This window comes from Alexandromys fortis, unplaced genomic scaffold, assembly GCF_014885135.2.
Source record: "Alexandromys fortis isolate MF-2015 unplaced genomic scaffold, M_Fortis_MF-2015_v1.1 scaffold_415, whole genome shotgun sequence".
In the NCBI taxonomy this organism is placed as follows: domain Eukaryota; kingdom Metazoa; phylum Chordata; class Mammalia; order Rodentia; family Cricetidae; genus Alexandromys; species Alexandromys fortis.
In genome coordinates, this window is record NW_026068305.1 from 155,713 (window position 1) to 171,590 (window position 15,878).

Here is a 15,878-nt window from a genome sequence, read left to right on the forward strand (position 1 = left end):
TGTGGAATAAGGGGAACACTCATCCATTGTTGGTGGGAATGCAAACTTGTGCAACCACTTTGTAAATCAATGTGGTGGTTTCTCAGGAAACTTTCTCAACCTACCTCATGATCCAGCAATTCCTTTCTTGGGAATATACCAAAGAGATACCCAATCATACTACAAAATCATTTGTTTAACTATGTTCATAGCACCACTATTTGTAATAGCCAGAACCTCAAAACAACCTATGTGCCCCTCAATAGAAGAATGAATAAAGAAGGTGTGGCACATATACACATTAGAGTTCTACTCAGCGGTAAAAAATAATGACATCTTGAATTTTGCATGCAAATGGATGGAAATAGAAAACACTTTACTGAGTGAAATAACCCAGACCCAAAAAGAGGGTCATCTGGTGATGGATGGAGATAGAGACAGAGAACCACATTGGAGCATTGGACTGAGCTCCAAGAACAGAAAGAGGGAGAACATGAGCAAGGAAGTCAGAACCTCAAGGGGTGCATCCACCTATGGAGACGGTGGGACTGATCTAATGGGAGCTCAGCAAGGCCAACTGGACTGGAACTGAATAAGCAGTGATCAAACTGGACTTTCTGAATGTGGCTGACAGTAAGGGCGGACTGAGGAGTCAATAGTAATGAAACCGGATTTTGATTCTAATGCATGTACTGGCTTTTTGAGAGCAAGATTTGGAAGAAAGGGCAGGAAGCTAATCTTTTGCATGTCTCTAGGTGAGTACATCTTATAAATTTTATGAAGTGACATAGAAAGTCAGAAGTTGAGAATCAGTCCTTCCTTCATATTCCCTCACTTCCCCAACTTAACTCCCAATTTGCCGAGTTCCTTATTCTTCCAGCTTCACAGTGTGAGTTATAGAATCTATCATATAACACAATGTATTTATGCAATCATATTTGTGTCTGTATTGTTACTGTGACAAAACATTCATCAAATGAGGTTTAAAGAAGGTAGAGTTTATTTTGACTAGCATGATCAAGGAATATTGTCTATTATGACCAAGAAAGCATGCCAGTTGGAAAATCTGGGGTTAGCCACATTGTATTTAGAGCCAAGAAGCAGAGAATAAATAATTCTTTTGCTTAATGCACATTTTCCTTTAGTCAGGCTGGGAGTTCAGCCAGTTGAATGGCAAAATCCACATTTAGGATATTTTCCTTCCTCAATTAACTAATTAACTAACTTAATATATTGCCCATGGTAACATCAAATAAAATATCACTTTTAGGGTGTAATCTCTCATAAGCTTAGCATTAACAAGAGGTGTGTGTGGGAGAGAGAAAGAGAGAGAGAACAAGAAAAGAAGACTATATTCTTCTTGTAGCTGTTAATAATATATAGAAAGGCTAATAAATAAATGATACTTGCCACATTATGACTTCTCATGGAGTTTGAAATGGTCCCTTATCTTAACAGCAGCTAATCATATTATAATTATATCGCATACACTTTTCATCACCAGCATTAATATACCTCTCAGGAACATGCACTATACCAGCTTTTCAGAGATATTACAAACTGCTGATCTGTGCCAGTCAAGAATAATGCAATTGTTACCGACAGACAGAAGCATTAACCTCATGCAGAATAGTCTAAGTAATATAGAAAATAAGGTCTAACATCAATGATAAATCTCTATAATGAGAGAAAGGTCTAGGTCTCATCCATTATATTCACAGTACAAATCTCCTAAATGGAACTGTGGTCAGGGAGGGGAAGAACCTGATTTAGTGAGATGGACTACTGACTCTTCTTCATTTTGTGCATTTCAAAGATAAGATAAAATGTGGACTAAGGAGAAAAGCAAAGGGATTCTGCATATGAACTTTTTACCTTTTTCTCTTAGATGCTTCTAAATATACCTGTAGAGATTCCATAGCAAATTGTCAGTGATTCCCTTCTATGACAACATTGATACATTAACTCACAGGTATTTATAAATTCTAAATACAGGAATAATCAAATCACTGAGCACAAATGTACTATATTCACAAAGAAGAAGACAAAGGATGTGCTTTAATTGGTATCTAAAGTTGCTAAGGTGTTAGCTTAGTTTGATTGTAAAGTGTTTAAGGAAGTGCTATTGAGGAAATCCTTTAATCCATGATGCAGATCCACAGGCACCTGTGAAAAATATGATCCTTTCTTCCTCTTTGTCACAGCATTCCAGTTTTGAACAGAATGACACATTGCCCAAGTTGAAAGCTGTTGGGGATTTCTGAGAATATTTTGTTTTCTTAATAAAAAGGGTGGCAGTGTCTGGACACATATCTTCATTCCTACCTTTTCCCTTTTTAATGTCTCTAAGTATAAGCCAGAGTCCCCATTATAGATGTTGACAGCACTCACCTATGTTCTCTAATCCTAGGTAAACTTCTTTTTCTTTAATTTGCCACATATCATGCTTTATTATTTCATCATCATCTAGTTTCTTACTATACCCACACTCCCAACTTTAAAATTTTGAAAATTCCTTTAAAAAGTACCTGTACCTGGGAATACAACAATGAAATATACACTAGATATTTTTTCTGACACATAGTTTGTACTATATGTTTATAAAATACATCAGCACAATTATTCTAGCTACTTAGTGATACGTGTTCTGTCATGCATACCAATTTCAAGAGGCATAGGTATAATTAAGTGAACCAACTTGCCTCAGGGTTCACAGACAGGAAAAGATAAAATCAAGATTACTAGGTACCAGAGTCTAGGCAATTTCATAAAAGCACAAAAATCAAGTTAATATTTTCATCGATGAATCCATGGCTGTACGTAGTAGCTTTTTAATGTGTTCCAATTAGAAAACTAATCTCTTCTGAGCTGTGGTTGTAACCAATATACTTTTTGTGTATTTTTTTAAAAGCTGAAAATAAAAATTTAACATGACTGTCAGTTCACCATATAGAGATTGCCATGAAAACTCTTTATTCTGAGTTTAATACATTTGCATTGGTGTATATTGAACATGTACAGAACTTGAATATAGATATTTAAAAGAATACATTTTTTTAAAAAAATTGGATCATCCCAAAGTGAACATGAAATCTAGTTGAACTATGGTGTAATTCACTAAGGCCAGTTACTTCCATTTGTTTATTCTTTACCACTGAATATGAGAGAATGTATGTCAAAATATTTCAGAAGCTGTCAAATAAAACTCAACATAAATATGAATAATTATAAAGAAATTTTAATGAGATAAAATAAAAATTAAAAATCTGAAATTGTTCTTCTCTTCGTAAACTTGAATTACTGCTTCTTGCTCCATGACAATGAAGGAATCCAATAAGTATTATTGTCTTAGGGCCATTTATGATTACCTGTCTGTGGCTGTGTTACTGTTTTTTTTTCTCTGCTTTCAAAGAAACTTTTAGGCAACATCTATGTGGTTTTTTTTTTTTTCAGCTATATTCTTCTACTATTAAGAGAATCCCCACTGATATGATTATACAGTGAGAGAACCCTTCACAGGCCTGTGAATTGGTGATAGGATTTTTCTCAACCCAGTTGTGAGCTTTACAAATAATTGACAGACCAGGCAAATCCACATGACTCTGAAACTGAGAACGTGTTAAGCATTATAAAAAATTACTATTAATGTTATCTAACTTCTTATAAATACTTCTTATTTCTTTTTCCTGTACATGAGAAAATACAAAAGGGATGGGACAATTTGAATCTAAGTAGCAGTTATTAGATACTCTCTTGATGACTAGTTTGCTTTATAAAAACAGTCTACAGCGTATCATCCAGCCAGCCTAACCTTAAGAAAATAAGCCATATTTTACACTCCATGGATCCTTTTGACAACTATACAAATTGGTACAGTTGATTACACAGAGCCCTGAAGTTACATTCTCCGAGCTCTGGGCTATTTGAAACAGTCTATACTAGGATTTTTTTTTTATAAGAAAAAAAGAGAGACCTAATAAAAATGAGCTAAGAACCTGAGTAGAGTATTCTGAAAAGAAGAAAAATAATGTATCTAAGAAATATCTTTAAATTTTTCAGTATAGCAACTAGGATGCCAAGATATGGGCATTAATGAAATAATGGAATGAATATTAAGGAAGTAACCAAACACTTCCTGACTGGATTAAGTATGGCACCACAAGATTAAATTCATACCTAGAACTGTTAGTGGATCCAAAACCTTATGGCTAGATAGGTCATAGGCCCTAGGGAAGAGCATACTACTATTGTTCTACTAAATGAACAAAGTATCAAACAGTCATGATTATACACAAAGATTAATACATATCCCAACAATGATCAGAGAAATTTCTTCCCATAGTAGCTGGCAATTAAAACAGAGAGCCACAACTGACCAAGACAGAAAGCATAAGATAGTGTTGACTAGTCATCCCTAAATAATACATCTATGCCTTATCCCCTCTTCCAAGTGGTTAGTCATTATTGTAAAATAGGAAGTGGAAATGTTACAGGAGCCAGAGGAAATAGACAACTATAATAAAGTGAGTTTACTAAATACCATAGAGCAATTAGTAAACTCACAACCATTGTGATAGCATACATTATAGCTGTACAAATTCAAACCAGATAAAGTGTCAGCATTGAGCGGCTAGATGGGCATGAAATCTTATATCTACCCAAGAATCTGTTCATAATTAAGAGGAATTAGGAGCAGCAGAGTAAGTTTTTATTAAGAGTGTGACCCCTTGTAGGTTTACTATACTGAAGCAAGTAGTCTGATATCCAGGATATGTTTAGAAAAAAAATAAAATAAAATAAGTAGAAAGATGACAGTTGTTCTCTTAAGAGTTGTGTGAGAATTATTTAAATATGATCAAGTGCATTGGTATGAACTGCACAAATAATAAAACATCATTTTAAATGAAAATGTTCAATGTTGTGTGTAGATGGAAGTTTCTGTCCTGCCTGGTCCTGCAGCTGTTCAGTCCCAAGCCCTCTCATCAAATCTGGGCTTTTCCTCCAGCTTCCACCAAAACTCCACAGGTCCCAAATTCCACAGGCACCTGGGTTCTAAACACAAGAGTGAGCTGCACATGAATGACTGGTTCTGCCTTCAGGTAGTCCCATGTTCTCACTTACTTGGCTGCAGCCACACGTTGTAGCCTGCTTTGACACACATTCAGGCATCTATATTTGCTGTGACACCCACACACTCTCAGTTCACAGCTCTGTGTGAGCAGCTGCAGCAGTCCTTAGCCAGGTTGGGAAACACCAGTGTTCTCTGCCAGTTGTGATATGCAGTAACAGTCAGCACTGTCATTGATAGATCTAGCGAGAAAAATTGAAAAATCTTAAAGGGGAGGGAATTAGCTGAAAATATTTTTCTCACCTTAAAAATGGGAACCAATATTACAACAAAAAAGTTTTAGATCTCTGTATTATTTCATAATGGATGGTTTAAAAATGGAACCATAAAATGAAGGGAGAATCAACATAACTGGTATTTACATATTGTCAATTTTAATCATTATCAGTTTAGTAATTTGTGTTTTATACCTAAAAAGTTGTTTGATATTGGTGTCAGATATGAAAAATTGCCAAGATATAATCCTTAGAAAAACATACTAAGAAAACTAAGAAAAATATTTGCACACAAACAGAGGAGTTTAGAGAAGAAATTGCTTTACCATTGTATTACAGAATGGAAGACAATTGGCCTAAAGTTATTATTAAGGACTGTTAAATTGTTTTCTCTTGTGTCAATATTTTATACATCAGGCACTGGAAGTAATTTATAGTCAGTTTCCCCAATCTATAATCTACTATTATATGAATGATATCTTACTAACTGATTCAGATGCAGATTCCTTAGAGAAAATTTTAGAAGAGGTAAAGAAAATTTTGCCTTTTTGGTAACTATAAACTATTCCTGAAAAAAAAATACAATGAGGAGATTCTATTAATTATCTGAGATAGAAGACAAGTTTACAAAAATCTAACCACAGAAAGTACAAATCAGGAAAAATCAATTATGAGCTTTTAATGATTTTCAAGAATTTATGGGAGTTATTAACAGGTTATAGTCCATAATTGGATTGACAACTCAAGAGCTAAGTAATTTATATCAAATCTATCAGGGAGATAAGGGCTTATAGTTCAAGAAAATTATCATCTGAGGCTGAGAGAGAATTGACTTCAGTAGAAAAGAAATTACAGAATGCTACTCTGGATCATTTGGATACAGGGTTTTATTGCATTCTGGTTATTTTACCTTCTAAGCATTCTCCTACAAGATTTTTTATGAGAAGAAAAAAATCTTAGAATGGATATTTTTACCACATATATAGAGTAAGAAAAAAATAATGATTATACAAAAAAGTTTTCTGAGTTAATTCTGAAAGAAAAATCAAGATTTTATCAATTTATAAAAAGAAAGTTTGGTACCTTTTACTAATTTTCTAATTGTGAAAAGAAAATGATCATTGACAAATAACTAAAATAATTTTGAGGGGAGAGATTATCAAAAAATAACTAAAGAACAAGATACTTCAGTTTACAAAGGTAGCTAATAGGTTCCTTCTTCAAATTGTATGGGCAACACCAATTTTTGGAGGTCCTACATTCTATACTGATGCAAAAAAGTCAGAAAAGGCAGGTAATAAGGACATTTAAGTATGGTGCTTAAAGTCTATATGATTCTGTTCAAAAGAGAGAATTATATGCTATTCTCAAGGTATTATTATTAGATTTTCCAGAACTCTTAATATAGTTATAGACTTTCAATATGCAGAAACAGTTGTTTTACATGTTGAGACAGCTAAAGTTATTCCAGATGAGTCACAATAATTTATTTATTCAATTACAAGAAATAATCAGAAATAGAAATCACCACTTGTGTATAATACACATCAGATCACATGTGGGTGTATCATGTCCTCTAGCACAAGATAATTATTAAATAGATAAGCTACTGGTAGGAAATGTGGCTAGAAGTTGAAGAATTTCATAAGAAACACCATCTTAATACCAAGGGTTTAGGAAAATAAATTTCTATCACTTGAAAAAAGCTAAGGAAATTAAAAGGAAATGCCCTATTTTTTCCTTGTATAACCAAACTCCATTAGCTGCAGGGAGTAACACAAAGGGTGCTCAAAGAAATAAAATTTGGCAAATGGAAGTGTTTCATTTTACAGAATTTGAAAAAGTAAAATATAGTATGGTATAACTGTACTATAGATCTAAATTCATGATTTTAATAGGCAGTTGCTTTAAATTCTGAAAGGGCTGATTTTATAATTGCAGTTTAATAGAAGTTACAGTTATCATGGCAATACCTATATAAATTAAAAATGACAATGCTTTAGCATATGTTTATTGTAAAGTGAAACAGGTTTTTGCATACTACAACATAAATTGTATTGCAGATATACTACATAATCCTATAGGACAAGCAATTTTAGAAATCAGGACCACGAGGGGTGCGCCCACACACTGAAAAGGTGGGGCTGGTCTAATTGGAGCTCACCAAGGCCAGCTGGATTGGGACTGAAAAAGCATGGGATCAAACCGAACTCTCTGAACGTGGTCGACAATGAGAGCTGACTGAAAAGCCAAGGACAATACCACTGGATCTTGATCCTACTGCATGTACTGGCTTTATGGGAGCCTAGCCTGTTTGGATGCTCACCTTCCTAGACCTAAATGGAGCAGGGAGGACCTTGGACTTCCCACAGGGCAGGGAACAATGACTGCTCTTTGGACTAGATATGGAGGGGAATGGGGGGAGGGGGAGGGAAATGGAAGGAGGGGAGGAGGCAGAAATTTTTAATAAAAAAAGAAATATCTAATAGGATTCTAAAAGTTATGCTTAAAAAGAAATGGGTAATAAAGATCCCCATCTATCGATCACACAATGCTTTATTAATTTCAAAAATTTTAAATGCTAATGATAAAGAAATGGCATCTTTGAGAAGACATTGGGTAATAGAAAAGACTGCTGAATTAAATTAGCCTGTATAGTTTAAAGATGTATTGACACCAAAATGAAGCCAGATATGTTTTACATTTGTGAAGAAGTTTTGCTTTTGTTTCCAAAGGAGAATAAAAGCTATGGATACCATGAAAATTGATAAAGATCAGGTTTGAACAGGAGACACCTCTTGATTATGAGAGGAAATAGTTCATTAAACTGTTGTAACTGGAGCAGCAGGGCTGCGTCCCCAGCACCCAGGCCGCCTGCTAGCTTATGACCCGAAATAATTACACGAACACTGTATACTTTAAAACACTACTTGGCCCATTTCTATCTAACCTATTCTAGGCTAATTCTCACATATTAATTTAGCCCATTTCTAACCATCTGTGTAGCACCACTAGGTGCGCTTACCGGGAAGATTCTAGCTTAAGTCCATCCTGGGTTGGAGCTTCATTGTGAGTGCCTCAGAGAGCAGAGCTATCACATCTACCCGGGAGCGTGGAGCATGGTGTCTCTGAGCTCACTTCCTCTTCCTCCCAGCATTCTGTGTTGTTTACTCCTCCCACCTATGTTTTAACCTATCAGGGCCAAGCAGTTTCTTTATTGCTTAACCAATGAAATCAACAGATTGATATACGACACTCCCACATCACTTCCCCTTTTTCTGTTTAAACAAAAAAAAGAAAGCTTTAACTTTAACATAGCAAAATTACATATAACAAAACAGTTATCAAGTAAAAGTTACAATATTTATATCTATTTTTTCTTTTATCATAACAATGGAAAACTATAACTATAACTATCTATTCTTCAACTCCATCAAAGACTCCAGAAGAATACAACATTACCTAAGCAAACAAAAAGTAAGCAACTTTCAAAACTCTAGAAATGACAGAGACATTAAACTGTGTGACCATTCAATCTAATCTAACATATAAGACAAATAAATGCCTTTCATTTAATCAGATATAACCTGTGAGAAAGGAAACTCCCCAAAGTTAGGCAGGGTTTTGTTTTTGTCTTTTTTTGGAGAATGAAGGCATCCAACTAAGGAATCTGAAGATGACTGGGCAAATGAGACGTCTAAAGAAAAAAGATGAATCATCCAGAGAAAATGCCTCAGGAATAGTGTAAATTGGTCTAATTGTATAGTATATTTCAAACAGGATAAAATTTCAAAACTCTTTCCAAATATTTGTTTCTGCTGTTCTCTACAAACAAATAAGGCAAGTGTGTTTATTACAGTCCCAATTTAATTAGAAATTAAAAATGGTTTTGGGGTTAGAGTTTAGCTCTCTCTCTCTCTGTAAGCTCAAACATGATTTTTAAAGTAAAGTCCAAAATCTCTGTTATGTGTCAGAAGAGCCACCTGGTATGGGACAGAAAAAAAATCCAAGTTAAGGGGATATTCTATAGCCACTAATATCATAATCTTTTGGTTTTATTTTCATCATTTAAAATTATCCCACCTGGTCCTGCAGCTGTTCAGTCACAAAGAAACACACAGAGGCCTACAGTAATTATAAACTGGTTGGCCTATTATCTCAGGCTTTCTTATTGACTAATTCTTACATAATACATTAACCTATAATTCTTGTCTGTGTTAGCCACATGGCTTGGCACCATTATCAGTGAGACATCATTCTCTTGGTTTCTCTGTGTCTGGGTGATGACGGCAAACTGAGCTTTTGTCTTCCTAGCATTATCTTGTTATGGTGGCCCTACCTATAACTTCTTGCTTAGCTACTGACCAATCAGCATTTTATTAAATCAGTACAAGTGACAAATCTTTACAGAGTACAAGACCATTGTCCCACAGCAATTATTATTATTATCTCTTGATTTAAAAAATTATAAATTAAAACTATCTGTCATAATATTAATAATCATATAACATACTAATTCTAGAAAAAGGTTTCACCTAGCTCTTTGTACAAGAATTTAGTTTTGAACCTCTATCAAGTATCTTGGAGTTATGTTTTTGTATTCTTGATGTGCTTAACAAATTTTGGGCCATTAACCTCTTCAAGTTCTACTCCATATTACATTTAAAATATTTAAATTTTGTGCAGTGAAGTGTGACCATTCCTAATAGCAACGTCTGAAGTCTCCAAAAAAATGATGCTGTTCCACAACAGTGATCCTGCCTAGACTGTGTTAATACCACAAAACTGACAAACACTACCCAAATATCTGTTTAGATTACAAACTGATTAGAAGAATTTTTAATTGGGTAGCTGAGTTGACGCAGTCCAACAGACTACCCTAGCAAGGACTTGATATAAGTCCTGTACTTTCCCATTACACAGTGATTGGACAGGAAATGATACAGCTAGTTCTCTCTGTACCTGACCATTAACCCAATTTTCTCAGGGTCCCCTAAGGATGTCATCACTACAGACAACATGAAGGCCACATCCTCAACAGCTAAGAAGAGTGGATTTTGGTCATTGAGTGGATTATAGATATTTGTCATTATTTAGGGATACTGGTTACTAGTTGTTATTAGTAATAATCAGGGAAAAAAGAAAAAAGGATATTAGATTCAGACATGTTGTTCTGAAAAGAAAAGGGGATGTATAAATCATAGTATAAAGTGACACATTATTATATTTATCTTAAAATAAAGTAGTTACTAGTCCTAAATATTTTACATTGGTATGGATTTTTGTATGTTGTTACAAATTTAAGGTTATTTTTGTTATAATGTATATATACTTCTACATTATTTAAGATATTTCTCTATAATGATACAAATTTAACATTTTGTTGTTAGAGCATACTGTGCATACTTCTCTACTCTTGTTCAAGGCACTGTACCTAAGTAGCTTATTTAATAATATAATGTAAAATTCTGTTGCTTCAAAGTTACTATTATGAATTATTTAGGATAATAATGAAATGCAGGTTGGTGGCTAGTCACCTATTACATTTAAACTTTTAGTTATGTTAGGTACATTACAAGATGAAACTGATTTATTTTAGATAGACAGGTAGCCATCAAACACTTCATAGATCTACAGAATATGGCATTTAAGATGTTTTAATAGTATAAGACTCTATGAAATGAAGGATGTCTGCTCCTGGTATCACCAATATACTTCATAGGAGATGGTAGACATTGAACAAACTCCAAAAGGAATTTACTTTCTTTGCAGCAAATGTTATACTGTGTATATATATATTTTATTCATATGTATATATATTCAGAGTTGAAGACCAGTTACAGTTATAGTTTTCTTGTTACCAAATTCAGAAAAGCAAGTCACAAAGTGCTATAAAATATATAAGTTTGAGAGACATAAACGGATAATTTTGGGTTGGTAATACAAGTTAGGATAGAATATAAATTAGATACAAAATTTTGGACTCACCAAGACAGGATATAGAACGGAATATTTTCTCTGAATTTGCCAAACTCGAATGCATTACACATTGTGAATGTAATTCTTGCCTGATAATTTTTCTTATTGTCTATAGTTTTATTATATTAGAGATAAACGCTTTCCTTGTTGGACCAATAGGGGGGAAATGCTGTGAGATATTTTGATTGCATACTGATAATAAAGCTTGCTTTGAATCAGTGGGCAGAGCTAGCTACTAGCTGACCAAAATTAACTGTTCAAAATTAATTTGGAAGAATGAGGACAGAAAAAAATGACAGGAAGTAATAAGACAGGCAGGGCTTAGAGAGACTCTTCACCTTTTTGGATGGAAGAGTGAAAAAAATAGGAGGTCACTGGCCCCTTCTTTGACACTTTTCTGATCACTCAGTTTTTTTTTTTTTTTATGCCAATACTTTACTCCTGGTCTTTTATTGATAAAAAGTAATTAGATAAATGCATCAGTTCAACATTCTCAGAAATCATAAAAATACAAATTTAAAGTATGTTAAGATTTTTTATTACTTACTCCATAATAAACTGCCAAAATGAATAAAATAACTGATGACAAAAAATGGCAAGGATTTGGGGAAAGATGACCCTTCATTTCCTATTTGTTGGGTTATAGGTGAAGTTGAAAAGTGGTACATCTAACATGTAAATCACTCTGGAGAGGTTTCAAAAAGCTAAAAATAGATGTACAATGTAATTCATCTAAACCACTTTTTGGCATATACCCAAATGATTTGATGTGGTATATATTACTACAGAACATTTGTTCAGGCATGCTCATTGCTCCTCCTATTCACACTTGTTATTAAATGGAAACATCCTATTTGACCTTCAGCTGATGACTAGATAATAAAAATGTATGATTATAAAATGAAATTTTCAGCTCTAAAGGAAAGTATAGTAATGAAATTTGCAATCAAATGATAGGTACTAGAAAAAAATTATGGTGAGTGAGATAATCCAAACCCCAATCTGCATAGTCTGTCTTCTCAATAGGATACAATCCAGCCTCTCTTGATTTGAGAATATAACACAAAAGCCAGGAAATAGAAAACAAACCTGGGGGTAAAGAGAAATGAGCTACAGAGATGGAAAAAGCAGGATATAGGTGCTAGGATTGGGAAAGGGTGATGTAACTTGGAAGGAGCAGTGAGAATAATACCCAGGGAGTTGGCTACATCTATACCTAGTTTCTATATCTATATCCATATCTACATATACTTATAGAAAAGATGTGCTATAGAGTGATCTTCTCTGTACCTAAAGTCAACTTCCCCAAGACCAATGGAAGGCCTAAAGCATACCCACACCCTGTAGTCTAACCCCCAAAGGAAAGAATCTCAGCATCCTATCAATAGTTAATATGTTAAACAAGGATTTCAATAGCTAGCTGCTTGACACATGATGAACTGACCAGGACCATCATAGACAAGAGGAAAGGAAACAAGAGTACAGAAAGTCGAGGTGGAATTAAACTGGTACAAAGTTAATTGGGTATATTGCATTGTTGAAATTGGATATTGGCAAGCATTCCAATAAAAATAGTTATGTTATACATAACTTTAAGGCACATTTCTCACTTTATTATTTTGTTATTATTTTATGACTCACTGTTTATACTATGGAAATAATGTTAGTCAAAAGCTAAATTTAGGGGTTCCAAAAGTTTTACAAGGGACTCAAGAGTTCTGAATATCAAGTGTATAATAGCTAGCCATTGGAAGTTGACAATGGCAAGTTAAGATCAAACATCAAGCTTATATTCTTACTACTTGAGAAAAAAGTGTGAAAGAGTCAACATGGACCATCCAATGGTTCTTTTGTGCTTAAAGCAAATTAAAGTTTTTTTTAAGGTAGCTAAATATGTTCCTTGTTAGTCAGCTAAGCAATAAAACTCTCTACAAAATGCAGTTTAAATCTTATTCTATACATGAAATCAAATAATTTCTGGATTAAAATGTGAGTTGTAATGAAAAGGGAATTGCATGTTGCAAACACAGCAATTGGACTATGATGTTGTAAAGAACTTTGCAAAGCAAAATTGCTTAATTACTGGTACTCAGCTGATCTACTGAAGCTTTCTGAATCTACATGAACTCATCACGTTTGATAAGGGTGCTCTGTAAGCACATACAAATATAGGGTGTAATTCTTCCCTACAGCAATATCAGACCCCACATCAGAAAACCAATGTTTTCCCTGTTGAATGAATTTGCCTGTAAAGTTTTGCCATATCCACCATACTCACTGGATGGACTTCATGCTATCCAAGTATCACCTCTTCAAGAATCTCAGTGATTCTTTTGCAAGGAAAAATGCTTCTACAGCCAGCAGGATGTTAAAATGTTTCCAAAAGAAAAAAAACAAAAGTAACTCTAAAAGCTTTGATTTTTATTATACATTAATAAACTAAGTAGCAAGATAAAAAGGCTAAGTAGCATTTCCACAGCTCAGGATACCTGCTTCCAGAGCTGCACCCAAGGTTTCAGCAAGAATGCCTTCAAAGCAGCAAGGACTTTAGGACAAATTTCTATCTATTTAAAGAAAAAGGACACACACAACCCAAGGGTCATGTTCTTTTGTTTTCCAACTTTTGTTCTCTAGTTCCAATTATCTCTACTTTTTCTCTTCAACATTTTTTATAGACACATTCAACAACAATCTTTTTTTAATAGAAAACATTACAGAAACTTCCGAGGGTCCCAAATAATTTCTTGAGTAAACTATAAGGTGCAGAGTCTTTTACCATGTCACCACATAGACAAGGACATGGTGATTGGCATATTCCCAGGCAGTGACATTGAAAGCAATGCAAATCTAAAAATACATTTTGTCTCCTGCATGAAGGCCCAGAGCAAGGTGACAAAAGATTATAGCTTTTTTATACATGGCTGTGTAGTCAGAGCATCCTGTATATCCCTGCCTATCAAGATTGAGAGGTGAGACCATCCTTTGTAGACCTGGTAATCTGTGAAACTTTTCCCATTTAAATCTGTTTTTCTCTGGACTTGATTTACTGGTTAATTATTATGCATGTCCTCCATATAAATATTAGGACTTATATTTTAAGCAACTAGTTAGCTGAGCCATGAATTTTATATCATAAACTGAGGTTAATCATCAAAGGAAAAAAAATCCACCAAGATGATATCTCAATTCTGAACATCAATGCAACAAATGTAAAGTCACCCATATTTGTAAAAATAAACATAACTAAAGCTTAAATCACACATCAAATGCCATGTAATAATAGTAGTGGATTGAATACCCTATTCTCACCAATGGACAGGTCATCCAGACAGAATCTAAACAGAAAAATAATGGAACTGAGAGGCATTGTGACTCAAATGGATTTAACAGATATCTACAGAACATTTCACCAAAACACAAAAGAATATACTATCTTATCAGCATCTCAGGAATCTTTCTCCAAATTTAACACAAAATGCCTGGCAACAAAGCATGTTGTAAAAGATAAAAACAAATTAAACCACCAATGATTAAAGAAGGATTTCAATAATAGAAACAACAGGAAGCAACAAACTCTTAGAAACTGAACAGCTCTCAAGTCAATTACCACTGGATCAAGGAAGAAATAAAGAAATTAAAGACTTCCTAAATTCTGTGAAGTGAATACACAACATACCCAAACTTTTCGGGCTCAATGAATACAGTGATAAGAGAAAAGTTTATAACACTTAGTGTTTTCATGAAGAATTTGAAGAGATCTCATACTAGTGACTTAACACATCTGAAGGCTCTAAAAAAAGAAAGCAAACACACTCAAGAGAAGGAGAAAAATGGAAAGAATCAAACTGAGAACCAAAATTAATAAATAGAAACAAAGAGAACAGTACAAAGTACCAATGAAACAAGAGTTGATTCTTTGAGAAAATTAACAAAATAGATAATCCCTTATCCAAACTAATTAAAAGGCAGAGAGAAAACCCAAATTCACAAAATCAAAAACAAAAAAAATTCATATAACCACAGACACCAAGAAAATCTGGAGAATCATTAGGCAATATTTTAAAAAACTGTACTCCACAAAATTGGAATATCTAAAATAAATGGATGAATTGCTTGATAGCTGTCACCAAATTAAAATCAAGTTCTAATTAGCAGGTTAAATAGACCTACCATACCTAAGGAAATAAAAGTCATTAAAAATCTTTCAATAAAAAAAAACACCCAGGGTCAAAAGATTTTAATGCAAAATTCTACCAAACCTTCAAAGAAGAGTTAATGCCAGTACTTCTAAAATTATTCCATAAAATAGAAACAGAAGGAACATACCCACATTCTTTCTATGAGGCCACAGTCATCCTGATCCTGATACTTTGTATGAAAACACACAAAAACTCAACAAAGAAATAGAATTACAAAACAATTTCACTCATGAACATAGATGCAAAAATAGCCAAAATATTCACAAACTGATTCCAAGAACACATGAAAAAGACCATTCACTGTGATCAAGTAGGCTTCATCCCAGAGGTGGTTGAATATATGAAAATCTGTTAATGTAATCTCCCATATAAAAAATA